General features: G+C 48.5%; 1 protein-coding gene across 1 annotated transcript in view; it reads left to right on the top strand.

Moving 5' to 3' along the window:
* LOC121563079 (glutamate receptor ionotropic, NMDA 2A-like) overlaps positions 1-13,847 on the top strand; it is a gene marked incomplete at its 5' end in the record, with an annotated part of 78,303 nt that overhangs the window by 60,075 nt on the left and 4,381 nt on the right.

Genomic DNA, 13,847 nt, shown 5'->3' with positions numbered 1-13,847 from the left:
CTGCTCTGCTCTCCTCTTTTCCTCTGATCTCCTCCTCCCCCTCTCCTCTCATCTCCTCTCTTTTCCTGTCCTCTTGTTGCTCTCATACCCTACACTCACTTGTCGTCTCTCTTGTCGTCTCTCTACATTGACATGTTAGTCATATAACAGACGCTCTTATCCAGAGCCACTTACAGTTACTTCATCTCAATAAAGTAGTTATCAGCAAAGTCAGTGCTAGTAGGAACCTTTTTTGTTCCTTTTTATGTGTGTGTGTGTCGGGGGGATTAATTTAATATAGTCTTTGTAGAGGCAGGGTTTCAGACGTTTTCTGAATACGGGCAGGGACTCAGATAGTCTTTGTAGAGGCAGGGTTTCAGACGTTTTCTGAAGACGGGCAGGGACTCAGATAGTCTTTGTACACTGTAAAGTCCATGGAAAATAAGAGCACTTCCTCCCAGCTGCCCACTGCACTGAGGCTAGGAAACACTATCACCACCGATAAATCTACAATAATCGAGAATTTCAACAAGCATTTTGCTACGGCTGGCCATGCTTTCCACCTGGCTACCACTACCCCGGCCACCAGCTCTGCACCCTCCGCTGCGACTTGCCCATGCCCCCCCGCTTCTCCTTCACACAAATCCAGACAGCTGATGTTCTAAAAGAGCTGCAAAATCTGGACCCCTACAAATCATCTGGGCTAGACAATCTGGACCCTTTCTTTCTAAAACTAGCCGCCGAAATTGTCGCAACCCCTATTACTAGCCTGTTCAACCTCTCTTTCGTAACGTCTGAGATCCCCAGAGATTGGAAAGATGCCGCGGTCATCCCCCCTCTTCAAAGGGGGGTGACACTCTAGATCCAAACTGTTACAGACCCATATCCATCCTGCCCTGCCTTTCAAAAGTTTTTGAAAGCCAAGTCAACAAACAGATCACCGACCATTTCGAATCCCACCGTACCTTCTCCGCTATGCAATCCGGTTTCCGAGCTGGTCATGCGGTGCACTTCAGCCACGCTCAAGGTCCTAAACGATATTATAACCGCTGATCGATAATAGACAGTACTGTGCAGCCGTTTTCATTGACCTGGCCAAGGCTTTCGACTCTGTCAACCACCGCATTCTTATTGGCAGACTAAATAGCCTTGGTTTCTCAAATGACTGCCTCGCCTGGTTCACCAACTACTTCTCAGATAGAGTTCAATGTGTCAAATCGGAGGGCCTGTTGTCTGGACCTATGGCAGTCTCTATGGGGGTGCCACAGGGTTCAATTCTTGGGCCGACTCTTTTCTCTGTGTATATCAATGACGTCGCTCTTGCTGCTGGTGACTCTCAGATCCACCTCTCACGAGACGACACCATTTTGTATACATCTGGCCCTTCATTGGACACTGTGTTAACAAACCTCCAAACGAGCTTCAATTCCATACAACACTCCTTCAGTAGCCTCCAACTGCTCTTAAACACTAGTAAAACTAAATGCATGCTCTTCAACCGAACGCTGCTTGCACCCGCCCACCCGACTAGAATCACTACTCTCGACGGGTCTGACCTAGAGTATGTGGACAACTACAAATATCTAGGTGTCTGGTTAGACTGTAAACTCTCCTTCCAGACTCACATTAAGAATCTCCAATCCAAAGTTAAATCTAGAATCGGTTTCCTATTTCGCAACAAAGCCTCCTTCACTCATGCTGCCAAACATGCCCTCGTAAAACTGACTATCCTACCGATCCTTGACTTCGGCGATGTCATTTACAAAATAGCCTCCAACACTCTTCTCAGCAAATTGGATGTAGTCTATCACAGTGCCATCCGTTTTGTCTCCAAAGCCCCATATAATACCCACCACTGTGACCTGTACGCTCTTGTTGGCTGGTCCTCACTACATATTCGTCGCCAAACCCACTGGCTCCAGGCCATCTATAAATCACTGCTAGGCAAATCCCCACCTTATCTTAGCTCATTGGTCACCATAGCAACACCCACCCGTAGTCTGCGCTCCAGCGGGTATATCTCACTGGTCATCCCCAAAGCCAACACCTCCTTTGGCCGCAATTCCTTCCAGTTCTCTGCTGCCAATGACTGGAACAAATGGCAAAAATCTCTGAAGCTGGAGACACTTATCTCCCTCACTAACTTTAAGCATCAGTTGTCAGAGCACCTTACCGATCACTGCACCTGTACACAGCCCATCTGAAATTAGCCCGCCCAACTACCTCATCCCTATATTGTTATTTATTTTGCTCATTTGTACCCCAGTATCTCTATTTGCACATCATCTCTTGCACATCTATCATTCCAGTGTTAATACTAATTTTAATTATTTTGCACTATAGCCTATTTTATTGCCTTACCTCCATAACTTGCTAAATTTGCACACACTGTATATTATATGTATTTCTGTTGTATTTTTGACTTTGTTTTGTTTTACCCCATATGTAACTCTGTGTTGTTGTTTTTATCGCACTGCTTTGCTTTATCTTGGCCAGGTCGCAGTTGTAAATGAGAACTTGTTCTCAACTGGTTTACCTGGTTAAATGAAGGTGAAATAAAAAAATAATAAAAAATAAATAAAGTAGAGGCAGGGTTTCAGACGTTTTCTGAAGATGGGCAGGGACTCAGATAGTCTTTGTAGAGGCAGGGTTTCAGACGTTTTCTGAAGACGGCCAGGGACTCAGATAGTCTTTGTAGAGGCAGGGTTTCAGACGTTTTCTGAAGACGGGCAGGGACTGTAGTCACTACACTACAGCCTCCACTACACTACACTACAGCCTCCACTACACTACACTACAGCCTCCACTACACTACAGCCTCCACTACACTACAGCCTCCACTACACTACACTACAGCCTCCACTACACTACACTACAGCCTCCACTACACTACACTACAGCATCCACTACACTACACTACAGCCTCCACTACACTACAGCCTCCACTACACTACACTACAGCCTCCACTACACTACACTACAGCCTCCACTCCACTACACTACAGCCTCCACTACACTACACTACAGCCTCCACTACACTACAGCCTCCAATACACTACACTACAGCCTCCACTCCACTACACTACAGCCTCCACTACACTACACTACAGCCTCCACTACACTACACTACAGCCTCCGCTACACTACACTACAGCCTCCACTACACTACACTACAGCCTCCACTACACTACACTACAGCCTCCACTACACTACAGCCTCCAATACACTACACTACAGCCTCCACTCCACTACACTACAGCCTCCACTACACTACACTACAGCCTCCACTACACTACACTACAGCCTCCACTACACTACACTACAGCCTCCACTACACTACACTACAGCCTCCACTACACTACACTACAGCCTCCACTACACAACACTACACTACAGCCTCCAATACACTACACTACAGCCTCCACTCCACTCCACTACAGCCTCCACTACACTACACTACAGCCTCCACTACACTACACTACAGCCTCCACTCCACTACACTACAGCATCCACTACACTACACTACAGCCTCCACTACACTACACTACAGCCTCCACTACACTACACTACAGCCTCCAATACACTACACTACAGCCTCCACTCCACTACAGCCTCCAATACACTACACTACAGCCTCCACTACACTACACTACAGCCTCCACCACACTACACTACAGCCTCCAATACACTACACTACAGCCTCCACTACACTACACTACAGCCTCCATTACACTACACTACAGCCTCCACTACACTACACTACAGCCTCCACTACACTACACCCTCCACTACACTACACTACAGCCTCCATTACACTACACTACAGCCTCCACTACACTACAGCCTCCACTACACTACAGCCTCCACTACACTACACTACAGCCTCCACTACACTACACTACACTACAGCCTCCACTACACTACACTACAGCCTCCACTACACTACACTACAGCCTCCACTACACTACACTACAGCCTCCGCTACACTACACTACAGCCTCCACTACACTACACTACAGCCTCCACTCCACTACACTACAGCCTCCACTACACTACACTACAGCCTCCACTACACTACACTACAGCCTCCGCTACACTACACTACAGCCTCCACTACACTACACTACACTACACTACACTACAGCCTCCACTACACTACATTACAGCCTCCACTACACTACAGCCTCCACTCCACTACACTACAGCCTCCACTACACTACACTACAGCCTCCACTACACTACACTACAGCCTCCACTACACTACACTACAGCCTCCACTACACTACACTACAGCCTCCACTCCACTACACTACAGCCTCCACTACACTACACTACAGCCTCCACTACACTACACTACAGCCTCCACTACACTACACTACAGCCTCCAATACACTACACTACAGCCTCCACTACATACAGCCTCAATACACTACACTACAGCCTCCACTACACTACACTACAGCCTCCACCACACTACACTACAGCCTCCACTACACTACACTACAGCCTCCACTACACTACACTACAGCCTCCACTACACTACACTACAGCCTCCACTACACTACAGCCTCCACTACACTACACTACAGCCTCCACTACACTACACTACAGCCTCCACTACACTACACTACAGCCTCCACTACACTACACTACAGCCTCCACTACACTACACTACAGCCTCCACTACACTACACTACAGCCTCCACTACACTACACTACAGCCTCTACTACACTACACTACAGCCTCCACTACACTACACTACAGCCTCCACTACACTACAGCCTCCACTACACTACACCCTCCACTACACTACACTACAGCCTCCATTACACTACACTACAGCCTCCACTACACTACAGCCTCCACTACACTACAGCCTCCACTACACTACACTACAGCCTCCACTACACTACACTACAGCCTCCACTACACTACACTACAGCCTCCACTACACTACACTACAGCCTCCACTACACTACACTACAGCCTCCACTACACTACACTACAGCCTCCACTACACTACACTACAGCCTCCACTACACTACACTACAGCCTCCACTACACTACACTACAGCCTCCACTACACTACAGCCTCCACTACACTACACTACAGCCTCCACTACACTACACTACAGCCTCCACTACACTACACTACAGCCTCCACTACACTACACTACAGCCTCCACTACACTACACTACAGCCTCCACTACACTACACTACAGCCTCCACTACACTACAGCCTCCACTACACTACACCTACAGCCTCACTACACTACACTACAGCCTCCACTACACTACACTACAGCCTCCACTACACTACAGCCTCCACTACACTACACCATCCACTACACTACACTACAGCCTCCACTCACACTACACTACAGCCTCCACTACACTACAGCCTCCACTACACTACACTACAGCCTCCACTACACTACACTACAGCCTCCACTACACTACAGCCTCCACTACACTACACTACAGCCTCCACTACACTACACTACAGCCTCCACTACACTACACTACAGCCTCCACTACACTACACTACAGCCTCCACTACACTACACTACAGCCTCCACTACACTACACTACAGCCTCCACTACACTACACTACAGCCTCCACTACACTACACTACAGCCTCCACTACACTACAGCCTCCACTACACTACACTACAGCCTCCACTACACTACACTACAGCCTCCACTACACTACACTACAGCCTCCACTACACTACACTACAGCCTCCACTACACTACACTACAGCCTCCACTACACTACACTACAGCCTCCACTACACTACAGCCTCCACTACACTACAGCCTCCACTACACTACACTACAGCCTCCACTACACTACACTACAGCCTCCACTACACTACACTACAGCCTCCACTACACTACACTACACTACACTACAGCCTCCACTACACTACACTACAGCCCCCATTACACTACAGCCTCCACTCCACTACACTACACTACAGCCTCCACTACACTACAGCCTCCATTACACTACACTACAGCCTCCACTACACTACACTACAGCCTCCACTACACTACACCCTCCACTACACTACACTACAGCCTCCATTACACTACACTACAGCCTCCACTCCACTACACTACAGCCTCCATTACACTACACTACAGCCTCCACTACACTACAGCCTCCACTACACTACAGCCTCCACTCCACTACACTACACTACAGCCTCCACTACACTACACTACAGCCTCCGCTACACTACAGCCTCCACTACACTACACTACAGCCTCCACTACACTACACTACAGCCTCCACTACACTACACTACAGCCTCCACTACACTACACTACACTACACTACAGCCTCCACTACACTACACTACAGCCTCCACTACACTACACTACAGCCTCCACTACACTACACTACACTACAGCCTCCGCTACACTACAGCCTCCACTACACTACACTACAGCCTCCACTACACTACACTACAGCCTCCACTACACTACACTACAGCCTCCACTACACTACACTACACTACACTACAGCCTCCACTACACTACACTACAGCCCCCACTACACTACAGCCTCCACTACACTACACTACAGCCTCCACTACACTACACCCTCCACTACACTACACTACAGCCTCCATTACACTACACTACAGCCTCCACTACACTACACTACAGCCTCCATTACACTACACTACAGCCTCCACTACACTACAGCCTCCACTACACTACAGCCTCCACTACACTACACTACAGCCTCCACTACACTACAGCCTCCACTCCACTACACTACACTACAGCCTCCACTACACTACACTACAGCCTCCGCTACACTACAGCCTCCACTACACTACACTACAGCCTCCATTACACTACACTACAGCCTCCGCTACACTACAGCCTCCACTACACTACACTACAGCCTCCGCTACACTACACTACAGCCTCCACTACACTACACTACAGCCTCCACTACACTACACTACAGCCTCCACTACACTACACTACAGCCTCCGCTACACTACAGCCTCCACTACACTACACTACAGCCTCCACTACACTACACTACAGCCTCCACTACACTACACTACAGCCTCCACTACACTACACTACAGCCTCCGCTACACTACAGCCTCCACTACACTACACTACAGCCTCCACTACACTACACTACAGCCTCCACTACACTACACTACAGCCTCCACTACACTACACTACAGCCTCCACTACACTACAGCCTCCACTACACTACACTACAGCCTCCACTACACTACACTACAACCTCCGCTACACTACAGCCTCCACTACACTACACTACAGCCTCCACTACACTACACTACAGCCTCCACTACACTACACTACAGCCTCCACTACACTACAGCCTCCACTACACTACACTACAGCCTCCACTACACTACACTACAGCCTCCGCTACACTACAGCCTCCACTACACTACACTACAGCCTCCACTCCACTACACTACAGCCTCCGCTACACTACAGCCTCCACTACACTACACTACAGCCTCCACTACACTACAGCCTCCACTACACTACACTACAGCCTCCGCTACACTACACTACAGCCTCACACACTACACTACAGCCTCCACTACACTACACTACAGCCTCCACTACAGCTACACTACAGCCTCCACTACACTACACTACAGCCTCCACTACACTACACTACAGCCTCCACTACACTACAGCCTCCACTACACTACACTACAGCCTCCACTACACTACACTACAGCCTCCACTACACTACACTACAGCCTCCACTACACTACACTACAGCCTCCACTACACTACACTACAGCCTCCACTACACTACACTACAGCCTCCACTACACTACAGCCTCCACTACACTACACTACAGCCTCCACTACACTACACTACAGTCTCCACTACACTACACTACAGCCTCCGCTACACTACACTACAGCCTCCACTACACTACAGCCTCCACTACACTACACTACAGCCTCCACTACACTACACTACAGCCTCCACTACACTACACTACAGCCTCCACTACACTACACTACAGCCTCCACTACACTACACTACAGCCTCCACTACACTACAGCCTCCACTACACTACACTACAGCCTCCACTACACTACAGCCTCCACTACACTCCACTACACCTACACTACAGCCTCCACTACACTACACTACAGCCTCCACTACACTACAGCCTCCACTACACTACACTACAGCCTCCACTACACTACACTACAGCCTCCACTACACTACAGCCTCCACTACACTACACTACAGCCTCCACTACACTACACTACAGCCTCCACTACACTACAGCCTCCACTACACTACAGCCTCCACTACACTACAGCCTCCACTACACTACATCCTCCACTACACTACACTACAGCCTCCACTACACTACAGCCTCCACTACACTACACTACAGCCTCCACTACACTACACTACAGCCTCCCTTACACTACAGCCTCCACTACACTACACTACAGCCTCCACTACACTACACTACAGCCTCCACTACACTACAGCCTCCACTACACTACACTACAGCCTCCACTACACTACACTACAGCCTCCACTACACATACAGCCTCCACTACACTACACTACAGCCTCCACTACACTACACTACAGCCTCCACTACACTACACTACAGCCTCCACTACACTACACTACAGCCTCCACTACACTACACTACAGCCTCCACTACACTACACTACAGCCTCCACTACACTACAGCCTCCACTACACTACACTACAGCCTCCACTACACTACACTACAGCCTCCACTACACTACAGCCTCCACTACACTACACTACAGCCTCCACTACACTACACTACAGCCTCCACTACACTACACTACAGCCTCCACTACACTACACTACAGCCTCCACTACACTACACTACAGCTACACTACACTACAGCCCCCACTACACTACACTACAGCCTCCACTACACTACACTACAGCCTCCACTACACTACACTACAGCCTCCACTACACTACACTACAGCCTCCACTACACTACACTACACTACAGCCTCCACTACACTACACTACAGCCTCCACTACACTACACTACAGCCTCCACTACACTACACTACAGCCTCCACTACACTACACTACAGCCTCCACTACACTACACTACAGCCTCCACTACACTACAGCCCCCACTACACTACACTACACTACACTACAGCCTCCACTACACTACACTACAGCCTCCACTACACTACACTACAGCCTCCACTACACTACAGCCTCCACTACACTACACTACAGCCTCCACTACACTACACTACAGCCTCCACTACACTACACTACAGCCTCCACTACACTACAATACAGCATCCACTACACTACAGCCTCCACTACACTACACTACAGCCTCCACTACACTACACTACAGCCTCCACTACACTACACTACAGCCTCCACTACACTACACTACAGCCTCCACTACACTACAGCCTCCACTACACTACACTACAGCCTCCACTACACTACAGCCTCCACTACACTACACTACAGCCTCCACTACACTACACTACAGCCTCCACTACACTACACTACAGCCTCCACTACACTACAGCCTCCACTCCACTACACTACAGCCTCCACTACACTACACTACAGCCTCCACTACACTACACTACAGCCTCCACTACACTACAGCCTCCACTACACTACACTACAGCATCCACTACACTACAGCCTCCGCTACACTACACTACAGCCTCCACTACACTACACTACAGCCTCCACTACACTACACTACAGCCTCCACTACACTACAGCCTCCACTACACTACAGCCTCCACTACACTACACTACAGCCTCCACTACACTACACTACAGCCTCCACTACACTACACTACAGCCTCCACTACACTACACTACAGCCTCCACTACACTACAGCCTCCACTACACTACACTACAGCCTCCACTACACTACACTACAGCCTCCACTACACTACACTACAGCCTCCACTACACTACACTACAGCCTCCACTACACTACACTACAGCCTCCACTACACTACACTACAGCCTCCACTACACTACACTACAGCCTCCACTACACTACACTACAGCCTCCACTACACTACAGCCTCCACTACACTACACTACAGCCTCCACTACACTACACTACAGCCTCCACTACACTACAGCCTCCACTACACTACACTACAGCCTCCACTACACTCCACTACAGCCTCCACTACACTACACTACAGCCTCCACTACACTACACTACAGCCTCCACTACACTACACTACAGCCTCCACTACACTACACTACAGCCTCCACTACACTACACTACAGCCTCCACTACACTACACTACAGCCTCCACTACACTACACTACAGCCTCCACTACACTACACTACAGCCTCCACTACACTACACTACAGCCTCCACTACACTACACTACAGCCTCCACTACACTACAGCCTCCATTACACTACACTACAGCCTCCACTACACTACACTACAGCCTCCACTACACTACACTACAGCCTCCACTACACTACACTACAGCCTCCACTACACTACACTACAGCCTCCACTACACTACAGCCTCCACTCCACTACACTACAGCCTCCACTACACTACACTACAGCCTCCACTACACTACACTACAGCCTCCACTACACTACACTACACTACACTACAGCCTCCACTCCACTACACTACACTACAGCCTCCACTACACTACACTACACTACAGCCTCCACTACACTACACTACATCCTCCACTACACTACACTACAGCCTCCACTACACTACAGCCTCCACTACACTACACTACAGCCTTTACTACACTACACTACAGCCTCCACTACACTACACTACAGCCTCCACTACACTACAGCCTCCACTACACTACACTACAGCCTCCACTACACTACAGCCTCCGCTACACTACACTACAGCCTCCACTACACTACACTACAGCCTCCACTACACTACACTACAGCCTCCACTACACTACAGCCTCCACTCCACTACACTACAGACTCCACTCCACTACACTACAGCCTCCACTACACTACACTACAGCCTCCACTACACTACAGCCTCCACTACACTACACTACAGCCTCCACTACACTACAGCCTCCGCTACACTACACTACAGCCTCCACTACACTACACTACAGCCTACATTACACTACACTACAGCCTCCACTCCACTACACTACAGCCTCCACTCCACTACACTACAGCCTCCACTACACTACACTACAGCCTCCACTACACTACACTACACTACAGCCTCCACTCCACTACACTACAGCCTCCACTACACTACACTACACTACAGCCTCCACTCCACTACACTACAGCCTCCACTCCACTACACTACAGCCTCCACTACACTACACTACAGCCTCCACTACACTACAGCCTCCACTACACTACAGCCTCCACTACACTACACTACAGCCTCCACTACACTACACTACAGCCTCCACTACACTACACTACAGCCTCCACTACACTACACTACAGCCTCCACTACACTACAGCCTCCACTACACTCCACTACAGCCTCCACTACACTACACTACAGCCTCCACTACACTCCACTACAGCCTCCACTACACTACACTACAGCCTCCACTACACTACACTACAGCCTCCACTACACTACACTACAGCCTCCACTACACTACACTACAGCCTCCACTAGCACGCCACACAGCTAGCATGTTTCACTCTGGCCATGTTCCAATTATCCTGTCCTTCCTCCCAAACTGTTTTCTTGTTCCCTTCCCTTCGGTGACCTGACTTGTGTGAGAAATAGGAGACTCCCACAAGCCCTGTCCCTCCACCAATTGAATGCTTTTAGATTTCTGGGCAGTAGTGGACGACTGCACACTTCAGGAAGAAGGATCTGTTATTGGGAGCCAGCCTATGGGAAGCTACATCAGATATCAGACTACAGTATTACCATCACACAGTTACCACGGTTACATTCATACAGCCAGCTAGCAGACTACAGTATTACCATCACACAGTTACCATGGTTACATTCATACAGCCAGCTAGCAGATTACAGTATTACCACCACACAGTTACCATGGTTACATTCATACAGCCAGCTAGCAGACTACAGTATTACCATCACACAGTTACCATGGTTACATTCATACAGCCAGCTAGCAGACTACAGTATTACCATCACACAGTTACCATGGTTACATTCATACAGCCAGCTAGCAGACTACAGTATCTATTATTGGGAGCCAGCCTATGGGAAGCTACAGCCAGCTATCAGACTACAGTATTACCAAAGACTTGTATAACTAACCCAAGATAGACCAGAGCCTGTCGTTTCCAATGGGAGCAAATTAATCATAGTGGGCAGAACAAGCAAGGAGGTGGGCAGAGCCAAGCACGAGCTCGCAAGATCCTATTGGCGCATTCTAGCATGTATTTGCATTTTTCCATTAGGGAACGCCTACTCTGTGAAGGGCACGTGTACAATAAGTCAATTCGCCCTTTCACTCCTTCTAAACAACGTCATTATTAGAAAACTTTGCCAAAGGGTAAAGTCTACAAAACGTAGTCCACTCTGTTTGTTACAGATTGTAGTTATGGAAACAGAAAACTGTATTGAGATCAAACGTTTCATCGATGAGAAAATTAGCAGAATGTCTTCAGAATCCATCTGGCTACTTCTTCTCCCACTGGGCTTCCTCTCATCACCATATTTGGTAGTGAGTGGAAACAACAACCGGATGCTTCACATTATACATCAGGTGAAATATCTGGCTTATTGTTCTATCTGTGCTATTACCATCACACAGTTACCACGGTTACATTCATACAGCCAGCTAGCAGACCACAGTATTACCATCACACAGTTACCACGGTTACATTCATACAGCCAGCTAGCAGACCACAGTATTACCATCACACAGTTACCACGGTTACATTCATACAGCCAGCTAGCAGACCACAGTATTACCATCACACAGTTACCACGGTTACATTCATGCAGCCAGCTAGCAGACCACAGTATTACCATCACACAGTTACCACGGTTACATTCATACAGCCAGCTAGCAGATTACAGTATTACCATCACACAGTTACCACGGTTACATTCATACAGCCAGCTAGCAGACTACAGTATTACCATCACCCAGTTACCATGGTTACATTCATACAGCCAGCTAGCAGACTACAGTATTACATCACACAGTTACCACGGTTACATTCATACAGTCAGCCAGCAGATTACAGTATTACCATCACACAGTTACCATGGTTACATTCATACAGCCAGCTATCAGACTACAGTATTACCATCACACAGTTACCATGGTTACATTCATACAGCCAGCTATCAGACTACAGTATTACCATCACACAGTTACCATGGTTACATTCATACAGCCAGCTAGCAGACTACAGTATTACCACTACACAGTTACCATGGTTACATTCATACAGCCAGTTAGCAGACTACAGTATTACCATCACACAGTTACCATGGATACCATAGTTAATCCCCCCCCCCCAGTTATCATACTGATACTCTATCATTGTTAACATGTTGCTACCCACATACTATTACAGTCATCATGGCTTCTCTCTCTGCATCTATTCGAGGTTTTAACGTTCAGTTTCATCATCATCTCAGCCTCTGAGTACGTGTGTGTCTGTCTGTGTGTGTGTGCGTGTATCAGTATGATGTGTTACATAGTGTTCTGCAGTATGAGAGAGAGAGAGAGAGAGAGAGAGAGAGAGAGAGAGAGAGAGAGAGAGAGAGAGAGAGAGAGAGAGAGAGAGAGAGAGAAAAACATCTAACTGCTGAGAGCAGTGAAGCGTTTAGCTCGA

Source organism: Coregonus clupeaformis, unplaced genomic scaffold (assembly GCF_020615455.1).
Source record: "Coregonus clupeaformis isolate EN_2021a unplaced genomic scaffold, ASM2061545v1 scaf1884, whole genome shotgun sequence".
Taxonomy (NCBI): Eukaryota; Metazoa; Chordata; class Actinopteri; order Salmoniformes; family Salmonidae; genus Coregonus; species Coregonus clupeaformis.
Note: the sequence above shows the minus strand (reverse complement) of the source record. Positions and strands in the feature narration are given on the sequence as shown.